Consider the following 27652-nt stretch of genomic DNA (forward strand, 5'->3'; position numbering starts at 1 on the left):
CTAGCCAGTTTGGATGTTCACCTTCCTAGACCAGGATGGAGGGGGGAGGACTTTGGACTTTCCACAGGGCAGGGAACCCTGACTGCTCTTCAGACTTGAGAGGGAGGGGGAGTGGAGTGGGGGGAGGGCGGGAGGAGTGGGAGGCTGGGAGGAGGCGGAAATTTTTTTTTCTCAATAAAAAAAACCACACACAAACAAAAAAAACCCATCTTCAAGTATAAAACATCATAATCATATTTATAGTCTAAAACAGCTTCATAAAGACATATGCACTACATTTTAATCCATGGTGATAAGACTATTTTCTGCTGGAAAGGCTTGCGTGCAGTAAACTGGTTAGAAGGGTGTTTAAACAGCATTTGCACAACAATGTACATAAAGCAGAAAAATTAATTGTTCTATGGAACAGGGTAGGTACTGGAACAGAGACTTCTAAAATCACCACCCACTGCCATCTCTGGGCACTACAAGTGTCTTTTGTTTTCTATGTATAGGAAGGAAAATCTTAAATTAAAAAAAAATTATTTTTTTTATCATTCAAAAGAATGATTACCTCTAGGGAGAAAAGAAACTGAATTGAAGAACTCAAACCTTTAAGTATATTTATAGATTTTGTTTTCAAATTTGAAGCAAATGAACTAATACATATCATATTTGAGAAATAGATACAGGAATATTCATAATATTGTCCTCTATAATTATTCTTTATTCCAGAAAAATAATTTAAATGATTATAGTTTATAAGGTATTTCAAATTCTTGCACAAAAACATTTGAATTTATGCCACAAATGGGTGAGACCAATTTCTCTCTTTAATCTCCCAATTATATAGTTCTCACTTATGGCTCAGATCTTCTGTAATTTATTTTCAAGTTGAACAACTAGATTTAAATTGCAATTTTATAGCTTGCTGGTTTTGCAACCACAGATAAATGACTTCAGTTTTGAGCTTAATTTCATTTTTCTAATCTATAGACAGTAGTCTGTCTCACACTTTCTTACTGCAATAATCAACTGTAGTAAGATATAATATTATATACATAGAGTCTGGCATACAAGTGCCGAATGCATACTGAATTATTTCTATGCTGTAACACAACTATCTTTTTCTTTTTTATTTTATCTTTTAGAGAAAATATTGGCATGATACATTCTATTGTTTTCATAACACCTAGCACAGTGCTAGACACTTGAATAATTGTAAAGAAATATGGGAAAATGCCCATTTCCTCATCTTCTCATGGTACTGGCCTCCTGAGCCCTTAACTCACTTCCATCGGTAGAGCCCTTCTGAGAATATACATATGTGGCCATCATATAGGCTTCATGGAACCAAGAGAGGTTAGAAATTTATGGTGTACTCTATATTTAAAATTCATAAACCATCTAGGAAGTTAATATAAAACTGTAATAGATCAGTTCTAAAACAGACCAATGAAAAATATGTGGTCTAAGTTTTACTACAGTACGTCTTTGCTAATACAGGTAATGATCCATATAAAGAACATTCACTTACTCATCTAGACATAATTAAAATATGGAAACTTTATAAATTAAAACTCAAACCTACAGCCATGCAACATTAAGCCTGAACGTTTAAGTGCAAAAGTTAAGAGAATAATTTTCTCCTATTATTTATGACTGGCACCCCAATTCACATGATGCTGTTTACTACATGACTAAAAAGTTCTGAAAGAGCTAAACCCTTCCCCCAGCCTTACCAGTACACTAGTCTTAAAATATGGGGATAAGACAAAAAGTGGAATATAAGAGGGTGAATTTAAGTCATCAACTAAATTGAAGAAGGGGGATTCGAAGATGAAGTGATAAGGAGCATAGTTCTCCAAATCCTTACAGTTTAAGAAGGCAGAAGATATGTTTAAATATTTATAGGAAGTATAAAGTTAAACGACCAGGTCTAATTCACTTCTTACAGAGTAGTAGGTGATCAAATGATGATAAATAATGCAGGAAGGTGTCAGCTCCCCCATCTGGTCCCCACCACCAGCTCCCGAGTGCTCGTCTATGTGTCAGAGCCCTCCTGAAGGTCCATATGGGTCCATCTGAGCACAGTGAAAATACTATTGGGATTTTACAAAATAGAGAGAGGATGATGACAAGTGAAAATTACTAAGAGGAGCACTTACGATAATTTTTAAGAAGCAGATAAGTGATGAACACGTTAAATATTTTAAAATGTTTTAAAATATGCATTCTTATTTAAATCTTATGACAATCTCTTGCTTGGATTTTCTTTTATTGTATGTAAGATTTAGGGAATTTGAGTTAATTCAAAATTTTAAAGCTGTTGGTCTCATTGTATCCTATTTATGTCCATTAATCATCCCAGGAAATGAATTATTATTTCAATAAGAAAATCTTTTAACTATTTAAATAGGGCCCAAATTTGTGAGATCTTTATAAGAAAAAATAAGTAATTTTTACTTTACAAGTAAAAAGTTAAGAAGTGTTTTAGCTTGGCTTGTAAATAAGAAAGAGTAGACAATACAGCTCTAAGTTTGGAGTAGATGGCAAAGTCTTGAAGAGAAGCTATTGAGTTCAAACTTTATCCATATAGAAGCTAAAATGTTTTAAGGAGAATAATAAATGAAGCATCGAGGGAGACTAAATCTGACAGCACAGTGGACAGTGGATCAGAGAGGTCACAGGCTACAAACTGACAGTGACTAGGTACTCTGTCAGTATTGTTAGGAAGGAGACTACCAATGGGAACACAGATTGGCAAGGCAGAAGAGATAGATCACAGACGACCTGAATACTGATCAGATTTGAAAAGAGACAAAATGGAGGATTTAGAGATGATAGCAAAGTCTCAAACAGGATGGTGTCATAAAGTGAAACATGTCATGCAGAAGGACTGACTGTTCAAGAAAACACAAATTTCAGTCATAATGATATACATGAAAATGGGTTAAAGGAATGAAGTTCTATTATGGAACAAAGGAAGTAAAAAGAAGCCATACTGGCCATGTTTAAGAAAAATGATTTTAATCTACTGCACATACTATCAAATTATTCATAATTCTTGGTGCATAACATTCCAAATTGATATTTGGTAAACTAGCTAAGATGCAAATTTGACAACCAATAAAGAATTGTAATAATATACTACTTCTCTAGAGTATTTCTTTTATTTATTTATTTATTTAAAAAAATACCAATCCAAATTCACACTCCCTCCCCTCCTCCCATCCCTCCACACACCCATTCTAGCCCCCTCTAGTCCTAAGAGGGGGTAGGCACTTTGCTTTGTGGAAGGTCCAAGGCCCTGGGAAGGAACAAGCATAGGACCAAACTATGAATGTAGTTGACAGCTGAAGCAGACTGAGGGGTCACTGACAGTGGCACTGTAATTTATCTCTACTACATGTACTGGCTTTTTGGGATCCTATTCTCTTTGGAGGTATTCCTTGCTCAGCATAGATGTAGTAGGGAGGGCTCAAGAGTCTATAGTTTATGACTCATTTAGCTACTAAAAATAGGCTAATCATATAGCTATTATTTAGAATGGCTATTTCTTAGTTTTATCTGTATTTGGCTTTATGATAATATATCCTGACTTTTTATAATTATAAATAACCTGGGCCTTTTACAGTTCTGAAGAATAAAGACAAAATTATGGAGCTATACATCAATGGAATCATATGAAGCTTGCCTCAGAAATGAGCCTATAAGTGAAGTAGGAGCATCAATAACTTCACCTAAATATATTTCAGCAAGGATGCCTTTTCAATAATATTAATATATAAAGCTAACACCAAAGTTTCTTTAGATATGGCAAAAAACACATTACTTTCTTCCAGTAGAATATAAATTCCATGGTCAGTAATAGAAATTAAGTATCTTTGTTCACAATTATATTTATATGGATTATAACTGATGCTCATGAAATATTAATTTGCATATGTTAGATCAGAGGAAAGTCATACACAGAAACAGTGTGGCCCAGAGGAAAAGATCCTATGTTTTATGTCTGTGTTTTTCAAGGAGTGATAACAATAGTGAACCCTCCAAAATTTGACATGGGAGGTATCTGCCTCCACAAATATACATATCACAGTGTCCTGTTAGATAAACTGGTTTTGGTAGAGTTTATCAAACAATATACATCAACATTTTACAGGCATGTCAATATGGCTTGTTACATGTCCAAATTCAGTTTGGGGTATATGAGGAATGGCTGAGAGCAGAGAGGAGGTTCCCATATAAAACACAACATATTCTCAATCACTGATATAACTAAATAAAAAGGTGCCTTGTATTTGGCTTTGGTATTTGGCAGTTATTTTTGAAAGTAGAGAGGAACTATATAAAATTTCAACAATTAAATTTAGTCATAGCATAAAGACAAGCAGAAAGAGAAATGAAGAGAGTCTCAAATTCCCTAACCTACCTACTTCCTAACGGCTATACTCAAGCCAGTGCTGGGGCTGAAAGGAGGCAGTTCATCACTTACCCTGGCAAACGAGCGCCCTACAGCACACTTAGAAGCAATAGCTCGTCCCTTCTCGAAAAATGGCTCTACTTGTGTGCTACCCCGTGCCGGGTTGAAACCAGGGCACGGGGATGTATGGGTTTCAAAGCTTTTCTGTAATAAGCCTATTGCCTAGTGAGAAAAAAAAAACCAAAATCCTAAGTTTTTTGACTTAATTTTAGTTACATATTTATCATCCAGTTTTCGAAAATTTTGCTATTACTTTAATTCTAATTCTTGCTGAAGATAGATCTTCTTACATTCCTATGATGATAGTTTCATTGGAAGTCAGGGATTCCTCCATGCTATGAAGAGGAATTGCCAGTAGCTGGGAGCTCATTCACACAATACCTTAATTGACCTACTTCTGCTTCTCAGTCATGTGGCTTTAGGTAAGTTACATGCTCACTCTGGGTCTCTGATTCCTCACCTGTGAACTGAAAACAGAATGACTTCTGAGGTCTTTTCCGGAGAGAGAATAACATATACATATGTATATGTATATTAGAATGATAACATAAAAGGAGACTAGAGGGATCTGCTTTATCTTCATTCAATATGGCCAGACTCTGCTGGTAGCTGACTCACGTTGCTGCAAGTCCAAAAAGTTTGTAGGTCCTGGTGTCTGTGCTTAGTACCAGAAATCCTACCAACAGGTGCATATCAAGGATCAGGGTTTACCTTTGTAAATAAATATAATTTTAATGTGACATAAGCAGCACAGTCAAGGCTAATGTTTTTAGAAATAACAACTAGATGAAAAAGAAATGGTCAGTTTCTGAACTCTAAGAATGATTTGTTTTTAAGGTATACATATATATATATATATATTCATTTAGTGTGTGTGTGTGTTTTCGTGTTTGGGTATATATACTTCATGGACATGCGTAAGAACAGAGGATGACTTTTGGGGAGCAGGTTATCTCCTGCAAATGATACCAGCAAGTACAAGTTACATAAAACTAAATAACAGATAGAAGAATCTGAACTTTTATCAATATTTTCCCTACACAAAGAAAAGTTTTAGAGATGAAGATGGAGAAATATTAATGAAATGACATCAACAGCAGGGATTAGTAGTGATAACAGACTCAACAAATCCATTTTCATGAAGGTTGTTAATCAGCCATAAGGCAAAAAGGTACGTAGCCTCTCAGAAAAGCACTTATTTTAAAAAATAGTTATTACCTGGCAAACTTACACTATGTTCTCAACATTGTTTCTGTATTTCACACATGTCTGATAATTAAGCTTTGCAACCAATATTTACAAGTAGGTATTACTTGTCTCACTTTGCCAATTAATAATCTAAAGCTCAAAGTAATAACACTAAGTTGAGAATACTTTAATTCTAATCTTAGTCTACTGAATGAAGTATGTTTCTCTGTTATCTAGCTATAATTAATTAATAATATTTATTTATGGAGCTAGAGAAGTGGCTTAGAAGTTCTCTTGTAGAAGACCTGAACTTGGGTCCTAGTACCCACATCGAGGGACTCAACTATCTGTTAACTCAGCTCCAGGATATCTGATGCCTTCTTCTGGCTTGTGTGGGCAACTGCACCCATGTGTCCATCCCCACATAAAGACATACACACAGACCTAATTAAAATAATAAAATTAAATATTTTAAAAGAATATTTCAATTATATGTAGGCAAGACAGCTATTAAGTACCATTAAGACATTAATTCCCAGGCTGAATGCATTACCAAATGTTTCACAAATGAAATGGAGGTATCTCCTCTGGAAACTGGGTGGGAAATGTATTAAAGGACTGATAGGAATAAGGGAATTCTAGGCAATAACTCTCACTTGTCACTAAGCAGAGTTGAAGAAGACCTGGAAGTAGAAACAAGTGGCCAAAGTAAAAGTAAGTATGAGGGCAGGAGAGCTCCTTCTTTTTCTCCACTGTTCTACTCAAATCAAGACTGCAGGGCTGTCATCTCTAGCCCAGTGTTATCAAAGAGGCATCACCCAACAACTGTTGGGAGCAGATGCAGAGACCCACAGCCAAACACTAGGAAGCATCAGGGAATCATGCAGATTGTAGGAACCAGAGGAGTCAAGGTCACCACAAGAACACTGCTTATAGAATCAACTAAGTAGGACCCCATAGGGGATCACAGAGAGTGAAGCAACAATCACAGACCCTGTATAAGTCTGAGATATGTACTCTGCAAATAAATTATGATTATGTCTCTGGGTGTTCTTGTGGGACTCCTAACAGTGGAAACTGGGGGAAAGGTGACTCTTACTCTTTTGCCTGCTCTTGGAGCCCTTTTCCTCATACCAGGTTGCCTTGTCTAGTGTTATTGTAATTTGTTACGCCATATTCAGGAGGCCTGCTCTTTTTATGAAGTAAAATGGAAGAGGAGTGGATCTGGGGGACAGGGAAGGTAGGGGGAGAACTGGGAAGAGTGGACGAAGGGGCAACAGTTGGGATGTAAGGTCTGAGAGGTTAGATGAATAATCTCTAGCATGTCTTCACCACCTTCTTTATAACTCTACTGCTTGTTCCAGGTGGATAATAACAATGAGAACATCTTAAATGGCACTTATTTCCTGTTTATCTGTGTTTTGATCACTAATCTATAGAGCAAATCATAATGAAAACATTGGCAAGTAGGTATAGAGAAAATAATCAAATTTCTATGGGAAAAATAATAATCTCTCAAGGCTCAAGAAGACATTCAATGTCTAATAATACCTTTATAAGCAATAGCAGCATTTTAATGTTTTCCATGGTGAACATTTCGAAGAACAATTCTCAACTGAATTCATAAATTCATGATTGTGTGTAAGTCACATTATTTTCCAGTCACACCTGGTGTGCATTTTTGATGTGGGTGGGAGTGGCTGGACAGTGAACTTAAGATCTACTCTACAGCACAAAGTCACATGCTCAACTGGGTCTCTGTTTCCTAACCTGTGAGCTGAAAAAGTACAATGAAAAAGAAGACTAAATGCATGGGTCATTTGTAGGCCAAGGCAAATGGAGTCCTTGGACCCACAAGCTCCTACTATCTTGGGACTTTTCAGTAAAGAAATAAAAGTTTTTCATTATCAATAGTTATATTTCCCAACCAATAGGAATTCTCTATTCTGGGTATTTCCTCTTGAACAGATGTAGAATTAGAGGCCTTGGGCCTCCAAATGGTTTGGGATTTCTGTTTCCTATCAAGTGAGATAACTTTAAGATTCCTTTTAGAGTCACAGTTTGTTTACCATTATGATTTTTTGTCACAAATAACACTTTGGGGGAATATAACCGTATTCTAAACTGACATACAACTTAAAAAGAAAATAAGCTAGGTCAAAAGTCTATCTGAGCTTTTCATGTTGTTTTTTTAAAGAAATGAGCGTACAGATCCCTTCTACGCTCTTTTCAACCTCTCCACATAACTACTTCTCCCACACACTTCTCAAGGATCTAACCCCGCAAGTTTCCCTAACTCTCACCATTAATGTACCCTCCCAACCTCCAGATCTATGCTGGGTTCTATAGCCAGTGCCCAGGCCCAGTTTGTCCTCTCCTGCCTATGCCACTGCCAATTTCTAGGCTGATGCCAGAACCATCCCTACCGATCACCAACCCACAGGGACCTCCCACTTAACACTACCACCAATCTCTAGGCTGATGCCAGAACCATCCCTACCTATCACCAACCCATAGGGATCTCCCAGTCAACACCACCATTTTTCACACAGTTAGATCTAGTTCCATTCTCCAGGCTTGGACTAAAAGATACAGTCCCCTCTGTCCACCTGACTTCAGTGATGCCAAGGTATTTCCAACCTCTAGCACCAACCTAGCCAGACATCCTCATTTCTGCTCCAACTCTGTCCATATCAGACTTAGAACAAACAAAAGAAGTTCACATGCCCAGATCTCATCACAAAAATAGCAACAATATGAACTATTGAGTCACTGTCTACTCATCAAAACAGGTCAGGTATACAGAACTGAAAATTATCTAGTAGTCCTCATTGTCCGCTATGTTCAGAGAGACCGGTTTTATCCCAGGCTTTTCCAGACCCAGGCCAGCTGGCCTTGGAGAGTTCCCGATAGAACATCCCCATTGTCTCAGTGTGTGGGTGTACCCCTCGCGGTCCTGAGTTCCTTGCTCGTGCTCTCTCCTACTGCTCCTGATTTGGACCATGAGATTTCTGTTCTGTGCTCCAATGTGGGTCTCTGTCTCTGTCTCCTTTCATCGCCTGATGAAGGTTAATATTCAGGAGGATGCCTATATGTTTGTCTTTGGATTCACCTACATAGCGGACAATGAGGACTACTGAGAACTCAAGAACAATGACAATGGGTTTTTGATCCTACTGCCGTACTGGCTTTGTGGGAGCCTAGGCAGTTTGAATGCTCACCTTACTAGACCTGGATGGAGGTGGGCGGTCCTTGGACTTCCCACAGGGCAGGGAACCCTTATTGCTCTTTGAGCTGATGAGGGAGGGGGACTTGATGGAGGAGGAGGAGGTGGCGGGGAGGAGGCAGAAATCCTTAATAAATAAATAAATTTTTTAAAAAAAGAAAATTATCTAGATGAACCCAAAGACACAGAATTCAACAAAAACAATCATAAACTTTATCAAAGAATTAAAGAACACACACAGTCATACACACACACAGTCACACATACACACACACACACACACACATACACACACCCCACACACATACACCTCAATGAAATTAATGGGAACAAGACATGGATATCGTCTACTATTCCTATTCCTTTTCAATACTGTGCTCAAAGTATGAGACAAGCAGAGAAAAGAAGAGAAGTAAAGAGGTACAAATAGGGGAAGAAGTCAAGCTATCCCTATTTACAGAAGCCATGATACATTCGAGATCCCAAAAATTCTACTAGAAAAGTTCTACAAAAAAAGAACAAATTCATCAATGTGGTAGGATATATAATCAACTTATACAAATCAATAATTTTTAAATACACCACCAACAAAGACAGAGAAAGAGAAAATAGACATAATTCTATTTAAAATAGCCTCAAAGAATTTCTATAAATAAATATAATCAAGGAAGTGAAAGCCTCTACAATGAAAAAAATTAAACCTCTGAAGACATATAAAAAGACACCGAAAATAGATAGATATTCCTGTCCACGGATTAGTAGAATTAATATTTTGAAATGATGATTTTGTAATTCAAAACAAAATTCCTGATTCATCTTTCACAGACATGCAATAGGAGAGGTAAAAGCTACATGTCACATGGTAACACATAGATAAATAGAAATGGGTTAATTTAAGTTGTAAGAGCAGTGGAGCAAGCCTAAGATAAAGCCAAGCTTTCACAATTAATAAGTTTATGTGTCGTTTTTTGAAAGTAAGAGTAAACATTGCTTCTGACATCCAGCCATGTATATCCGCATAAGGCCTGAGAAAGATAAAAACGAAAACAAACAAATACACTTAAAAAAAGTTTAAAATGTGGGGTCAAACACAGCTTCCTGGTGGTCTCTTGGGTAGACTTGGTGTATAGGGACTGACTGCAGGCTAGAGCCAGCTGCCAGCACCACGCACTAAGCTGAGTCATGCCAGCAGCTGACATAGCAGTTTAAGATATGTCTCACACGATCCAAGAATGCTGCAAGTCCTTAGTAAAGACAGATCCAGAGAGGAAAAAACAAAACAAAACAAAAATTAAAAAAAAAAAAACTCTAAACGGTTTACTCTGTGTGTGTGTCTGTATGTGTGTGTGTCTGTGTGTGTGTGTGTGTGTGTGTGTGTGTGTATTTAAAACAGGCTTAGGAAAGAAAAAGAAAAGAGGTATAGGCAGTCATAGAAGAAAAAAAGTAAGTAAATGATTTATAAATAATAATAATAATAATAGAACAAGTCATGTAGTGTTGCAGGAATTTTGTCATTGTCTGTTAGCCCATTGTAAAGGGCAGTGTGGACTAAAGGGCAGAGTTTTCACTAGAGGGTATGTGACATGAATACCCAAATAAAAGGCCAAGGTGGGCAAAGGGCATTCTCTCTTGGGGTAGCCAAACTGGAAGCAAGCCACGGGAGCGCTGGTGACTGGTGGCAGGAAAAGCTAAGGTGTATCAGCTGGCTCCACTGCAGCAGCAGCTTTCTTCTGTCCTGTGAGCATAGTACTTTGATTCCTAATTTTGTCTGTTAATAAACTGAATGTGACCCCAGTTTGAGTCCTTCATTAATATAGAGATGGGAAATACACAGGAAGTCTGGATCTGCATGGTGTTATATTGACTTTAACTTTTTTGATTGCTAATGAGCAAACAATAGCTGCAGAGAGACATTGAATTATAAAAATTACTAAATTAAACCAACCTATATATTTTTAAAATGTCTTAATTTCAAAATGGAAGTCAAAAATTATATATATATTATATTGGGAAGGTGGTTATGTTTTTTGTTTCCACAGAAAATGAAAGTCCATGAATTCATTCAAGGTTGATAGAGATCAGATTTAATTGGGGAAAACCCCCTGAAAATCCTGACCATATACATAAATTAACAAACCTAGAAAAACTACAAGACAGGTGACACATATTTTACCTGCTTAAAAATAAAACAAAAAAATCATATTTGGCTGGCTTGTGTAAAACACACAGTTCATACTTGTATTAATACAGATATGTATGTTACCTTTAAATTTTGAATGTTTTCAGAACAAAAGAACCAGACACAAATAAACACAAGACAAGGAGCCCAGGTGATTCAGCCTCTCAGAGTATATCAATGGCAGTTTCCTCAGAATTCTGCATCCAGAAGAGCTTTAAGGCTTCTGATTGAGATGATCCAGCCTCAGAGACTACACCAGCCAGTCTTACACTTTTCCCATTACACAGAGACTGGACAACAAATGAAACAGCTAACTCACCCAGGACTTGACCATTATCCCAGTTTTCTCAGGGGCCCCTAAGAGATGCCAGTGACCCCAGATAACAGGAAGCAGTCTAGAGAACACAACACACACATTCACAAGAGGTGGGGTGGGTAGGTTTTGGTTATTCAATGGGTTATATATGTTTGTCGTCATTTAGAGGGTTGGTGGCAGGTTGTTATCGGTAATGGCCAAGACAAAAGCTGAACATAGGAGACTAGATTTAGGGATTTCATTCTGAAAATAAAAGATGGGATACAGAAAAGATAGGATAAAAGAGCAGATTATTGAATGCACTTTTATAGCAAAAAAATCAACTACTAATTTTAAATATTTTATATTGGTATAGATTTTTACATATTGCTATAAACTTAAGGTTATTTTTCTTATACTGCAAATATGTTTCTGTTCTTGTTTTAGGTATTGTATTGTGCAACTCATTTTAAAATTTAATACAAAGTTTTAGCCCTCAAAAGCTACTTAAGATAATAAATGCAGGTTAATAGTTAGTCAAGTTTAACAACCAAATTTATAACCATGTTGGGATGTTTCAAGGTGACACAAAGATATATTTTAGGTAGATAGGTTGTCTTTAAACACTTCAAAGACATACAGAATATGGCATTTAAAATATTTTAATAACATGACAGTGAGACACTTCTGCTCCTAGCAGCACCAATTACTTCAAAAAGTATGGTGGGTATCAAAGAACCTCCACATGAACTTTGCTTTTTTGTGGCAAATGTTAGCCACGGAGCAAGAAACTGCATTTGCCTTGACTGCTGACAGTATGCTGTCCAAACTGTACAAGTAGGATACAACACAAATTGAATGTCAAACTTTGCCAAGACAAGGTGGGGCAGTCCTTTAAAATGCCTGCTTCACAGAAAAGTCTGTCAGATATTCTTGGCCTATAGGCTAAAGATAGATGCCCCAGTGTGAGAGAGGACCCTTGGGTGACTGTTTAGGCAGTCAGCTATTTCTGTTGTTTCTATAGTTTCAAAAGTTGTTTGCCCTGCACTTTCTGTCTATTCAAGTAATATTTTATCCTTCTTGTGTCTCTGATGGATATTGAAGAGTAGATAGTCATGGTTTTGTAGTTTTCCTTCTTACCAAATTCAGAAAAGAAGCAAACATAAGAGATACAAAGTTTATAAGGTTGAGAAGCACAAAAGCTTAAATTTTTACCTAAAAATGTTTTGAGGTCTAAAAAGACAGTTTAAAGACTACAATACAAGTTATAATAAAAATGGTTTAGGTATAAAGCTTGAACTTAATCAAGTTAAGATAGATAATAGAGTATTTTCTCTGAACATGCCAAATACAAATGGACTGGACATTGTGAATGTAATTCTTGCCTGATAATTTTTCTTATTGTTTACAGTTTTACTGAGTTTGAGTTAAAACTTTTTTATTTAGACAGAACAAGAGAAATTTTGTGGCATATTCCTTACACTTTGTCATATGCCACTTGATTAGTTTAATAAAAAGTTAAACGATCAATAGCTATGCAAGAGGTATAGGTGAGACTTCTGAACAGAGAGAGTTCTTGGAAGAAAAAGGAGGAGTTGTCAGTGGACACAGAGAGAACAGACATGCAAGAGGATAGGTAAAATCCATGAATCGCATGGCAACGCATAGATAAGTAGAAATGGGTTAATTAAGTTATGAGAGTTAGTGGGATAAGCCTAATATAAGAAAGGAAATAATCAACAATTCTACCCTATGATGCCTATGAGCCACAACAGTCATCATGATACAATAACTCTAAGTGTATATAGTAGTGGCATGCATATCTTGGCAGTAACTAAGAGCTCTCTAATTGAACTTAATATACACTCAACAAGTGGTAAATCAAGCTTGGTATGGGAAATCTAGCCAACTACACAGGGCTAAAGAAGTCATGAATCTGGGAGGAGAAACTACACTAGACAGCATTAATTCCTAACTATACTCTTAATGTTTGTCCTTATACCCACAGATAAAAGAAATGTCTGTTTGTAACCAAAAACATAATCAACTGAAAGGGAGTTGTGGAGTCTATTTTTAATGGATACCTCCACAAAGCAACTCCCACTGTCAAGGCTCTAGGAATATTGTGGAAGAGAGGAGTGGAGAGACTGTAAGAGCCAGAGGATCAGGGTGTTTGCTGTGAGACTGTCTCTACTAGCAATGCTAGAATCTACATTTTTAAAATTTCACCAACATGAAGGACCAAATACGGATGAACATAGACAACAACAACAGACATTCCAAGTGGACAGGGGAAAGACCATTACCTTAATCCTACATAAAAAACTACAGCCAACTAAGAAATGCTGAGAGTGAGAAAATAGTTTTTCCCAGGTAATACACGCCAATACCAAATGGTCTGCCCTGAAAACATACATACAAATAACATGCAGACTAATCAAGTTACTTACACTTAGGAATATGTATGCAATATATACATATATATATAATTATATGCATGCAACAACAATTAATGAAAAAAGGCTATATGGGAAAGTTTAGGTGGAGGAATTGGAAAGGGGAAATTATGCAATTATGATCCCCAAAACAAAAGAAAAATATTTTTAGGAAACTATTAAAAAAAGGAGAGTCAAAGTTTGAGTGTTTCTTTGTACTGTATGAGTATGTATGTATGTATGCATGTATGTATGTATATATCGAAGGGGCACAAGACCATGCAAGTGCATATAAAATTCAAAGTTAATGCTAATTATCTTTCTCTATTGCTTTCCACCTTATTTCTTTAGATACGTAGTCTTTCATTTAACCTGCAGCTTGATGATTTGACCAGAAGGGCAGGCCAGCTTGTATAATAGAAATGGAGCTCAGATCCTCTGAATGGTCCAGCAAGCATTTACCAACCAAGCTGTCTCCCCTCCCTGAGTTTTACATTTCTGATAACCATGTATGCCATTATTATTCACATCCAGGAATCCCTATACAAATCTACTCATATGAAAGAAATTTTTAAAACATCATTTTCTAAGTAGATCCAATGTGTGATTACTTGAATGTAAAAGTGAATTAAATGTGAGTTTTAAATTTATTATTAGATTGAAAATAAGAAACAAATTTGAACACATGGCACAATGCTATATGTGTTATCTCCTGCGCACATCTCTTTTCTTAGAGTGAAAAAAGCCCAGTAACAAGGGCTTTTTCTTCTGAACCCTCTATGAAATAAATGATTCACAATTCAAATAAATGCTTCAATAATGAAGAGAACTCAGAAAACATGGAAATCTGAAAGCTTGCCTAGGAGTGTAGCTCAGTGGCGTTACTTAGCATGTGCAAGGCCATAGATTCTATTGTTTGCACTAAAGCAAACAAACAAAAATGCCACTGAACCTCAAGCCCTAAATGAAGTATACTGAAGTGAATGTTTATTTCAAGTGAGCCTCATTAGTCAGCTACCAAACTACCATAGTAGCACATTGTTTTTAGGGACTTGAGTCCACACTGAGGAGTCCATGAGATAAAATTCACAACTATTAGGTGCAAGTTAGAGAGCATGGCCAGACACAAAGTGACTTTGTAACCTCACACAAGTTTCAGATGAATTTAACCTGCAGGGGAGATGACTGATGGACAAAGTCAGTCTATGTCTCCCTCTGCACAGCCTGACACAGTCTTCCCAAGTTTGCCATTCACCTTCAAATTCAATAACATTTGACAAGACACATAAACTCAGAGTTATTCACTCTTTCCCAGAGCTATATGACCTAAGAATACGTTGTAGCTAAGAAACAGTGCTTCCAGAACTAAGGCAGTTGACCCTTCAATCTATCCCAGGCTGATGGTTGCCAAACTATTACCAAATAAGGAAAATGGCAAACAGTACTAGTCCAGTAATCTTTGTTTGCTATTTCCTGTGTTTCTGGTTATACATGTAGCTTGCTACACTATAACTGCACATTCTGGATCATCTTCAATCAGGAACAAGATCCAGTTTCAGATCCTTTGTTTCTTCCTCAAGTAAACTTTGTTAATACAAACTCTATTTTTTTCTGTTAATAATACACATATGCGTATAGATAAAAGATGATAGATACACATTAAATACTTTGTACCTTATAAAAACTAAGCAAATGTAAGTTAACACCAGTATGTTAGAAAAAAATCAGAGCAAATAAGCAAAAGCACAAGCTGATATTTGAAATAACCGGCAGCTACCATGCTAGATGCAAAAGGTAATCATTTCAAAGTTCAGGATTAGCTGAGCAAGAAACCTATTGAAATTAAAGAGATCTTGAAAAATCAAATAGGAAATGTGTGCCAGAAACAGGAAAAGTAGCTCAGATGTATAGTAATAGCATAGCAGGCTACAAGACCCTCAGTTTGATCTTAAGAAACACACACACACACACACACACACACACACACACACACAAATTCTACCAAGGTAAGAAAACCCTAGATTCATCACTAGGAAGTTAAGGCACAGCTCATAAAAGATTTCAGAAGTAAAAATCAGAAGCCACAGAAAGGAAAGGGATAACTGAAGAAGTGACAAGACTCATTCCGCTTTTTCATTATGGAATCAGAATTACCCATAGTTTCTAAGGTAGTCTTAAACTCACCAAATAAAACGGAATGAAATTTTGCAACTTGTTTTATGAAAACATGAAATTCAAATTACAAATTGCATCACTGTAGAACGAAGTTCTACTTTTATACAAACTAATATGTCATAATTAATATCATATAGAATCATCAATACAAATTCAGGTTGGCAATACTTTTGTGTTACATAAACTTACAAGAAAGTTTGAAGAAACAGATGTTGTAAATAAATACTATAAATAAGCACAGAGATAAACAATGTGATGCTTTAACGCCTATGGCTCAATTTTTCTCATTCTTAAAGTCACTATGGAATTCATCAGTGTGACGAAGTCTCAAAAGCAAATACAAATGGATATACTGTATGCCCCAGCCTTACCACTTCTTGGCATATGCCCAAAGGACTCAGCATCCTATTCTACAGAAAGTTCCTCAGCCTTGTTTGTTGCCACTTTATTCACAATAGCTAGAAAATGGAAACCACCTAAATGTTTTTCAATTGATATATGGAAAATGAAAATGGGGCACTTAGATAGGATTCTATTTCTGTGAAGAGACATCATGACCATAGCATATCCTATAAGGAAAACTCTTAATTGGGGTAGCTTGCTTATAGTTTCAGAGGTTCAGTCCATTATCATCATAATGGGGAGCATGGCGGTGTGCAGGCAGACATGGTGCTAGTTACATCTTAATCAGAAGGCAACAGGAAATGAACTGTGGTACTTAGGGGGTAGCTTGAGCATATCTGAGACCTCAAAGCCCACCTCCACAATGATGTACTTCCTCCAACAAGAACATACCTACTCCAAAAAGGCCATACCTCCCAATAGTACCATTCCCTATGAGACTATGAGGGTCAATTACATTCAAACTACTGCATTTCATTCCCTGACCCTCTAAACTTATAACAATATCATAATACAAAATGTATTTAATCCAACTTCAAAAGTCCACACAGTCTGTCACAGTCTCAACAGTGTTTTAAAGTTCAAAGTTTAAAGTTTCTTCTGAGATTCCTACAATCTCTTAGCTATAATCCCCTACAAAATCAAAAACCAGATCACACACTTCCAATATATTATGGAACAGGATATACATTACTGTTCTAAAATGTAGAAAAGGGCTCCCTTCTTTCATCACAATGATGAAATACTGGACCTAGTAGGACTGAAAATCAGCTGGGCAAACTCCAAAATCTTCATCTCCATGTCTGATGTCAAAATGCTCTTCAGATCTCCAACTCTGTATTGCTTTGGTGACATACTGGCACTGCTTTCTGTTGGGCTATTTCCATTCCCTAATGGCAGCTCTCCTCAGCGGGTAGCCCATAGTTCTGGCATCTTTAACATCCTGGGATCTCCAAGGCAAACTAGGCTTTAACTTCGCAGCTTCATGCAATGGTCTCTTTAGGCCTACATTCAGGGACACCACTGACACATGCCTGGCCTCAGTGGCTTTCCTTAGTCCCAGAGAAAATTCCATAATTGTTTTCTTCTATTCTTAATTTTAGAATCATGTGACCAAAGCTGCCAAATTCTGCTGCTTGCTGGAGGTGGAACATAGCACCCATGTTTAATACATCTTCTCCAATTTTCTGTTTTTGATTGTTACTTTTACTGCCTAATCTTGGCTATCTTTGAACTTTCTCTGTAGACCAGGATACAGAGGCTCTGAGCCTCAAACTCAGAGATCCACCAGCTTCTGCCTGGAGTGCTGGGATAAAAGGTGTATACCACCACTCCTGACTCTAAGATAGCCTTTAATTCCTTTTCACAAATCATACTCTGTACCACTGTCTTCCATGTTCCTACAAGTATGGCCCATTAAGCAGTGCTTAATGTATTCCACTGCTTTCTTAACCCAAGGTACGAAAGTCCAAATTCTTCCAAACAAAAACATGGTCAGGCCTATCACAAGCAACCCACTTCTGGTACCAACTTCTTAGTCAGAGGTTTTTTTATTGCTGTGAAGGGACTCCATGACCATAGCAACTCTTGAAAGGAAAACATTTAATTGAGGTAGTTGGCTTACAGTTTCAGAGGCTCAGTCCCTTATCATCATGATGGGGACAATGATGGTATGCAGGCAGACACAGTGCTAGCTACATCTTTATCAGAAGGTAACGGGAAGTGGCCTAAGAAACAGGGCAGGATCTTGAGCATATATGAGACTTCAAAGGCTGCCTCCATAGTAACATACTTCCTCCAATAAGAGCACAACTACTTCACAAGGCCACATCTTTCGTAAAATGTGTTTTTAATTATAATTGTTTTCATATAATATATTTTGATTCCATTTCCCTCCGTCAATTCCTCCCAGATCCTCTCCACCTCCTACCCATCCAACTTTACATCCTTTCTCTTTTGCAAAAAATATCCATTCCTTTTCTTGAGTGTGCTGTCTGCACCTCTGCAGAATGCGGAACCCACAGGAGTTCCCATTTCCTATTGCACTACTGCACTCAGTTTCATCCCAACCTGGCTATCAGTGGCCCCATTGGCCCTCAAGTCAGTGGGTGGAATGTTAAGAGTTCTTCCAAATGGTGTTGATAGGAAAAGAAAGAATACAAGGCCACATCTAAATATTGTCACTCCCTTTGGTGGTCATTTTCTTTCAAACCACCACAGGGACATATCACAATAGAATTTAGCTATAAAGATGAATGAACTAATGCAATTAGTAGGGAAAGGGATGGAACTAGAAAAGAGTTACATGTGAATATATAACCTGGAGAAGCCACAGATACCAAGAAAGTAAAAGGAGACCATGGAGTCTTGGAGAAACGGAGGTGGGCAGTAAGGTGAAAGTGCTGTGAAGTGGGAAAAGGAATGAATTGGGTAGGGCTTTAACTGGAGAAGGCGAAAAGAAATACAGAGGGAGAAGGATAAAGGAGGAATAAACAACAAAGTTCATTGTTTTAAAAACAATAGAGAATGTTTGAAAAACTATATGGAAACATTATTTTAAAAGTACTACATATTATATACAACACCTAAGAACCAGCTATACTAAAATATATATGATATATGTGCATATATGTGTGAATATAGACTAAATATATGAGTTTATATGTGCATGTATATATACATATATATGTAGTAGCATTTCAATTGTATTTTAATAAATAAAGGCTGCCTGAAGATCTGAGAGAAAAACAGTCCCACTGGTCAGCCTTATAGACCAGTTTATGGTAACATACACCTTTAATCCCAGTAGCCACAACGACATGCACCTTTAATCCCAGTGGTGCATGCCTTTAATCCCAGCCCTAGAGAGGAATATAAAATGGAGGGAGAGACAGCATTTAGATACAGAGTCTCATTCTGAGATTCCTGAAGACAGGATCGCCATTTCGGACTGAGGTCGAGGTAAAAGCCAGTGGCTGGCTGTTTTGCTTTTCAGATCCTGAGGTGGAACTCCAATTTCTGACCCTGAGTTTTTATTAATTGTGCTTTATATATAGACTGAAACATATATGATAGAGTTTCCTTCTTCAGCCTCCCCAGTACTGCAGTTACAGGCATGAACTAACACGTGCTGCTAAAAGTGAAGATTTAAAATGACTTCTGTTCTTTCTTTCATTTCTTCCAGGCTGCTTCTTTAAGCGGCATGTTTCATGCTCACTTTGCATTGTAATGACTATTCTATTAGCTGATGATATTTTATGAGACACGGCTTACTGTGCAATGATGCAGACAGAGCATTGTCTTAAGGTTCAGTTACAAGAAATTCAATTATGAATTTCTAAATGTGCTGCTCACACAGCAAAATTGAAATGTGTTTTCTTTTCAGTTTTGAAAAAACTGAAAAAAATCCTAACAGGTCAGCATCTCTGCTTTTCAAGGTCAAATAATGACTTTACAACTTTCCTTTCAGGAAATAAAATGAGACTCTAAAGGCACAGCAATGGAATGATCTGCAATGAAAATGAGTTACTTTATTTGGAATTTGGCAAACATATGTAAACCTATTACACGTAAGGCGTATTCTACAGGGAGGTGACAAAGAACATGTGCAGATCTAGATACAACTGCAGCAGTCTTCAAGGACTAGTAGAGACTCATCCAGATTGTAATTTATAAGAAATGCTAAGAAGGACATGAAACCCAGTACCCACCTACCTAACAGAAGACACTCACTATGTGCTGAGAAGTAGGAAATATGCTTTCTGTATTTGTGAGATCTATTTTTAGAACACTTTTCTGAGGTACTCTCCTTATAAATCGTATTTATCTGTAATAACCAGTAAGGCAAAAAAGGGAAAAGAACCCATTTAACACCCTTCAAAGTTCCAGAGTCAACTCGGCTCTATTAACAGTGCCTACTACAGGAGGAAGCTGAGAATTGCTTCAGTCCAACCTATTGCAAAAGTTTAATTTAAAGCCAGTTATTTTCAAAATTCATTTCCACATAGAATAGCAGCACAAACCAGGGAGCAGCGACATGGAGCATGGTACAATACATCTGTTTATTGAGTTTTGTTTGTTCTATGACACAAAGCTAAAAATACTGAAATCATTAAAAATTAAATTTATTTATGGAACAGAAATTGAACTTCTAGTGTCTGCTGATAAATTTTGTTGTTTTGTTTTAATTTGTATTTATTCTTTGGTAACTTCATATATAGATATCTGCTCATATCCTTCCAACGCCTACGTGGAGCCTCTGTCTATTCATTTCCAGCTTCATATTCTCCCCATTTCTCTTCTTTGAAAACTCACGAGTCCAGTTAGTGCTGTCCTACATCCAAAGGTGTAGAATGTCATGCAATCGATAATGGGAAAGCATTCTGCGGTGTCCCATTTCAAGTTTGAAAAGGTTTTATCTCAGAGGTGCTCACATCTGCAAATGATAAACTACTGGCTGACCTATGGGTAAGTATTATTTGAATGGCTGCCCTAAAAGAAGAACACTCATTTAGAAATGTATTTACCAACATTGTAAGGATTCTTTTTTGGTTTTGTTTTTCTAGCTGGGGTTTCTCTGTAAAGCTCTGCCTTTCCTGAAACTCACTTTGTAGATCAGTCTGGTCTCAAACTCAGAGTTCTCCCTTCCTCACTCTCCTGAGTGCTGGAATTAAAGGCATCAGCCACCACAAGCTGGCAATATGAGGATTCTTTTTAAATACAAAAAATATCTAATGTCCATGATCTCAAATGATGATAGTTAGATATTTTTAATCCTTTGGTTGAGAAATTATGTAATAAAGAGTTGTTATGAACTCCAAAACTTTTAAGAAAATTTTATTTTTATTAATTATAATAGTAAAATAATATTTAAGAAGTTATTCATACTATAATATATATAAATATACTAATGTATATGTTATGTTTCACATAGTATTAGTTAATGATTTATGTGCAAATAAATCTAAAGTTCCTTTCTATTTTCCACATATCCCTATAGCCTTTAGTTTACATGACAAACCACTAATGTACAACACTAAGAGTCAGTCACAAACTCAAGAATTCACCCTTTCAGCTAGACTGACTGGTCAGTAAGCCTCCCAAGGTCATCTACCCAGCTTGAAGATACAGATGCATGCCACCATGTTTGTCATTTACCTAGGAATGAGGAATTCAAACTCAGAGCTTCACACTGGTGCAATTGGCACGTTACACACTGGACCATTTCCTCAGCAGCCCAACACTAGACTTAAATAGTGTCTTAGTTATGGTTACTGTTGCTGTGATGAAACACCAAGACCAAAAGCAACTTGGGGGAGTAAGGGTTAAGGCGTCGACATCACTGTTATTCACTGAAGGAAGTCAGAACAGGAACTCGGAACCTGGAGGTGGGAGCTGACATAGAGGCCACGGAGGGGAGGAGTGCTGCTTGCTTGGTTCCCAGGCTTTACACTGCTTCCTTCTTATAGAACCTAGGACCACCAGGCCAGGGATGGCAACCATCTATAACGGACTCAGCTCTCCCCTGTTGATCACTAATTAGGAAAATGCGCTACCCAACATTACCCTCAAGCCCTCCTGTGACTCTCTCGCTTCCTGGCAGCCCCTCCACAAAGCTCTTCTACAATGATGCCCTCCACTCACCACGGGCAGAAATAACACAGTCAAGCAACTGTGGATTGAAACCTCTAAAACTGTTTGTTTTAAAACCTTTGTCTCTTGAATTGTTTCCCTCAGCTACTTGTCACAAAACAGACTCTATATCTCCAATCATGGAAAAAAAAGCCAGCTAAGTTACAGTAGAGGGCCACTGAACCATAATGTCCTGACTATATCAAGCTGAATAAAATCAAGGAAAGAGCAAGAAACCATCATAGCCAGAAAGTTCAGGGAGATATGATTCTTAGATGTAAGATGACATTCTAAGCAACTGATAGGAAATAAGGCGAAGCTAAGAAAATACAAATAAAATATCGCTGATAAGACAGACAGATATGAAAAGAAAAAACAGAAAATGTTTTACAGATTTGCCTATAGCCAGATGTTACAGAGGCATTTTCTCTACTGAGAATCCCTCCTCTCAGCTGACTATAGCTTAATATAAAACTAGTTAACATAAAACTAGATAGCAAAAATAGAAAATGTCTTTGGGATTTTAATTGATCAAACTAATGGTGACACACATTGTCTAATGGACTAAAGCAACATATCTTAACTTTTAAAAAAATTTACTAACTTTTCTGTAAGGGGCCTTAGAGATACTGTGTTTTCTTAGATTCTTTCCCTGTCCATTAACTTTTAATACCACACATATTCTATATATCTGATTTGTATTGTGTATCATAGCCCCTTGGAGGGTCACAAACTATTATAATATCTAAGTTTTCCCCATATACAATTCCCCAGAACCAAGTTTTAATCCGCTTGAGGACTGTACTGCTTTTACTAAGAATGTATGAACTAATAATTTTTTATTCATGATGCTATTTAATCTTTACACTGCAATTACTAGTCATAGAATAGACCAAGACATCCACACCAAGAGTGAGTGTCCTAGGCTGTTGTTATTGGGAGCTGTTGTGGACATATAGAAGATGAAGCCTCTGAGAGGTCCTGGAGACACTGCTGCATGCCCTTGACAATGACTGTTGGATCGTAGTATCTTCTTATTTTTCTGCTTCTTGGTTCTGTATATCTGAAGCATCTAATTTGATAAACTAAAATATGCTTACATCGTAATCTAGATAGGGAATATATCTATGATTAGCGCATATTTCCTGATTCTTCCTTGTTTCCTTTGAAATTCTTCTGCTTAGCTTCAATCACTGTTTGTGTCAATTAATATATCTCAAAAATCTGTTTTTAAAAATTTGAATAACTTATCAGATAAAAGTCTATAGAGCAAATTAAGAAGCAGATAAATGGGGGCTGGAGAAATGGCTCAGTGGTTTAAGAGCATTGCCTGCTCTTCCAAAGGTCCTGAGTTCAATTCCCAGCAACCACATGGTGGCTCACAACCATCTGTAATGAGGTCTGGTGCCCTCTTCTAACTTACAGATATACACACAGACAGAATATTGTATACATAATAAATAAATAAGTATTTATTTAAAAAAAAGAAGCATATAAATGATCAGCCAAAAGCATAGCAATATAGCTTAGTATTTCGTATTTTAGTAGGCTTGTTTACTTGGGCAATAATTATAAGTCAGCTAAGTAATAAGGGTTTCTTTTGTATGTATTTTCTAATGAAAGCCATTGAAAACTCTGGAATTAGTTTAAGAATGTTTGCAAAATAAATCTTATCTTAAATCAATAGAACAAATTAACTTGTCTTGAAATTATTTAATAAGATTAATTCTTGCTCTATAGCTTTATTGAGGGCTACTAGACCTATGGGGTTAAAGTCATTTTTCCTCTAAAATCAATATTTTATATTATTATTGAAAAGAAAGTTTTCAACTGTTTTTAAACTTCTAATAGCTTTCATTTCTAGAAATAAGACTAATAAAAAATCATTTCCAGGAGATATTCTCAAAAGCTGCAGGATCTTGCAGACCTCACCCTATTTTAATAGGAATTCTATATAAATTGAATTAATGTTTAAGTGTAATTTTAATTTAAAATGTGCAAAAGGAATAAATTTAGAACACATTGTTCATTATGTTTGTTATTTGTGGCACATTTTCAAATATTGTAAAATATCAGGTCAAACTTTGATACGAGTCTTATATAAAAAGATGCATCTTCTTATACTTAAATAGTAGAAATACTCTCTAAGTAGCTAAAGTAACACTACAGACCACTCTTAGTAAGAAACCAAAACACAACTGTGAAGTTACCTGGTTCCTGATAAGTCAATACCAACAAAAAGGTGTAATTCCAAATGTGTGTCTCTTGAGAATGAGTTACATGATTTAAATCAATAATAAATATATTTGAGGACTTACTTGAATATGATCAACATTTTTCCTGTTATACTACTTAAGCCCCCAATAAATGTGGCAAATATTATGAGCTTTCAGAACTTGTAGGACCACACAACTGATAAATGGCAGAGCTCAGATATACACAGAGGTCATGTTTTATAATGAATTTGGTCTTTCCCCAGGCTAACAAAATGCAATGAGACTATTCTCCTAAGATGCTGGGCGGTCTCATCGAGCTGCACTTCCAGTCAGCAACATGGTCATAGGAGTAAATAGGTGATGCTAGATGCTCAGTACTAAATGAACAAGGCATGCATACAAGACATTAAGCAAGTAATTTCTCTGCTGTATTCTCAGCCTTCTCATCCATGTATGGCAGGATGGAATTGTCAACGTCTGACACAGCATATCCAATAAAAGAAATACACTATTGTTTTTCCTGAATTGTTTAAAGAGAGAAAAACGTTATGCTTTATCCTTCTCAAGTACACTAATACATCCCTTAGTTTCCCTTATGCTGTCAACATCTATAGTAACCCTAATTCCTTGCACAAAAATAAACAGCATTTGATTATAGCTTATACACACCTTCCCATATACTTTAAATCGTCTCTAGCTAACATACAATGTCAAATATAAAGTATATTCTATTTAAATAGCTCTTGTACAATATTATTTAAGTAAAATTGCAAGGAAATCTCTATAAATAATCAGTGGGGATTTAGTTTTTGTTGAACACTGCCTATCTTTGTTTGGTTGAATTTATGAATTGAAAACAAAGGATTGAGTGAAATCTTTTATTGAACAGAATCTGGGATTCATTCAATTTTGATTCATCTCCATGCCATAGTATAGGACTATATATACAGTAATTAATACATTTTTAAAAATCACTAAGTTAAACATTTCAATTTTTAGTAGCAGGAAAAAGATGCACTAACTCAGAGACATGAATTACTATGTAACAGGACATTAGTTGAAGTGTCTGGGCCCTAGACAACACCATATAGTTCAAGCAATAACATTTCTCCATGTTTTTTTTCTCATGGCTCTTTGGGACTATCCCTCCCACTTCATTCTGAAAGTGACTGAGACATTTGATGATTTCAATGTCTATTCTTCTGTTTTTCTTTTTTTTTTGTTTTTTTGTTTTTTTTTTTGTTTAGGGGAGAGCACAAACACAGTCCACTACTACAAGTTATGCACTCTAGTTTCTGCATTTGGGGAAATGTAGGAGTCAGCACGCACCAAGTGTTATGGATAAGCCTTGCCCTGGGAAAACTACCTTGGTGATCATGGGATCTCCCCTGCCAGGTAAGTATTCAGTATCCCTTCTTAATAGAACATGCTGCATTAAAATGGAACATCTTTGTTTTTTTTTAAAACACAAAATCCTCAGCCATTGTGTGTTCAAGATAGCTCCCCTTCCTCAGTCAGATTCTGATTGTGTTTCTGCTGGCCTGTCCAGCATTCCTAGCTATCAAGTGCTTTGCTATGAACTTTTAATACTACTTCTCTTTGTAATCCATCTGGAGTGGTTTATGCTGATTTCCTTAAAGTTCACTAGTTCTTTTCTTGGTTGCAAGGAGTCTGCTGATGGGCCTATTAAAACTATTATTCAGTCTTATTACCTTAGTCCTATTACCTTGTGTGAGTTTTTCTTACTAGCATTTCCTTTTGACTGTTTATTACAGTTTTTCTTCTCTGCTAAAAACTTCCCATCTGCTTCATAAATGCAATCTACCATTTCTAATCAAGACTTAGAAATATTAATTGTAGTTATTTTTAATTTCCTGTCTGATGGTTTAAACATCTGAGTCTTCTTTGTGCCTGGCGCTGTTGGTTTATTTATCTCTTGACAGAGGTCCCATGTTGCCTTGGTTCATGTGTGCATCTCATAACGCTGAAGTGATTTCTAGACATATGTTCAGGATGGATTACTCAGTAGTATACAGAACAGAAATGAGCATGTCTGTTCATTCCTGGGATTTTATTGTGATAAGGTAAATTTTTCAGATAAAGAATCAAGTTAAATTGGGTTTTGTTATTGTTTTTTTTTTTGTGTGTGTGTGTGTGTGTGTGGTTTTTTGAGACAGGGTTTCTCTGTGGCTTTGGAGCCTGTCCTAGAATTAGCTCTGTAGACTAGGCTGGTCTCGAACTCACAGAGATCCACCTGCCTCTGCCTCCTGAGGGCTGGGATTAAAGGCGTGCACCACCATCGCCCGGCAGGTTTTGTTATTGTTATAGGATGAAATTACTGTAGTCTTATCTCTTTGCTTAGGCATAAAGATGCTTTTCAATGTCCCTTCTGTACCTATGGTTCTCTATCTTTGGTATGTTCTATATTACTTTATATCAGTATCTCTAAAACATTTATAAAGTTCGATTGCCATTGCTCCTGCCACTCACGAAGCAGTAGACCATTGTCACTTATTATGTAAGTAATTGCTGACACCAATGATGGAGGCTGAGAGTAGGCTTATCTGTTGTTTTTTCTAGTATCACATTAGGCATGTTCTGTGCTCCTAGAAGAGAAATTTCTCAGTGACCTTACACTTTGTGATAGGATACAATACCCTAATGATTGGGATTGACCTAGTTTCTGTCCACACACCAAGAAGCATTTACCCTTTTCATTTTCTTTTCTAATAATCACGGCAGGGCTAGTTTGTGGTGACAAAGTTTTCTATCCTTCTTCCGAGGGCTTCCATCTTCTTTCTGCCACATAGGAGAATGCGGACCACCCAGGAATTTGCCTTTCCTGCAATGGCATCTAGATCCACACAAGTGCAATCAAGGAAGACCCTTCAGTCTCCGTGTCATTGCATCTCAAATTTCCCTTGAGTCCTTACTGTGGAAACAAATGCTAGGTATGGACCCTCCTTTGCCTGAAGCTTCAGAACACTCATGCTTACTCAACATTCAAAGATAGTAATTCAAAATTTCATCTTAGTTCATCTTGTAAAACAGAGCTTCCTTTAGAGACCAATCTTTCTGCCAGAAAGAATGGTTTCTATATACTATGACTTCATATAATACCTGATCTTTCTAATTGTCAGGGTAGGAATGACTCTCCTCACACCTTTCTACATCACATATAGAAAATGTCCACATTATGTCCTCCAGTTTTTAAATCTAGGGATGGAGTTCTTTAGAATTTAAAATCAAAAAGAAAGAATCAGAGTGAGTACATTTATGAACTTCTGGTTTTATTTTTGTTTTTGTTTTTTGTTTTTTTGTTTTTTCGAGACAGGGTTTCTCTGTGGCTTTGGAGCCTGTCCTGGATCTAGCTCTGTAGACCAGGCTGGTCTTGAACTCACAGAGATCCGCCTGCCTCTGCCTCCCGAGTGCTGGGAGTA

The 27652-nt window shown here is 36.7% G+C and overlaps 1 protein-coding gene and 1 non-coding gene across 4 annotated transcripts in view; both read right to left on the reverse strand.

Moving 5' to 3' along the window:
• The window catches only part of Hpse2 (heparanase 2 (inactive)), a 627972-nt gene that overhangs the window by 284047 nt on the left and 316273 nt on the right, over window positions 1-27652 (reverse strand). The gene's annotated exons all lie outside the window — the stretch shown is intronic.
• LOC113456579 lies at window positions 25457-25615 on the reverse strand. Its single transcript, XR_003377344.1, has one exon. It is a non-coding gene; the product is annotated as a U1 spliceosomal RNA (small nuclear RNA).

Source organism: Microtus ochrogaster, chromosome 8 (assembly GCF_000317375.1).
Source record: "Microtus ochrogaster isolate Prairie Vole_2 chromosome 8, MicOch1.0, whole genome shotgun sequence".
NCBI lineage: Eukaryota > Metazoa > Chordata > Mammalia > Rodentia > Cricetidae > Microtus > Microtus ochrogaster.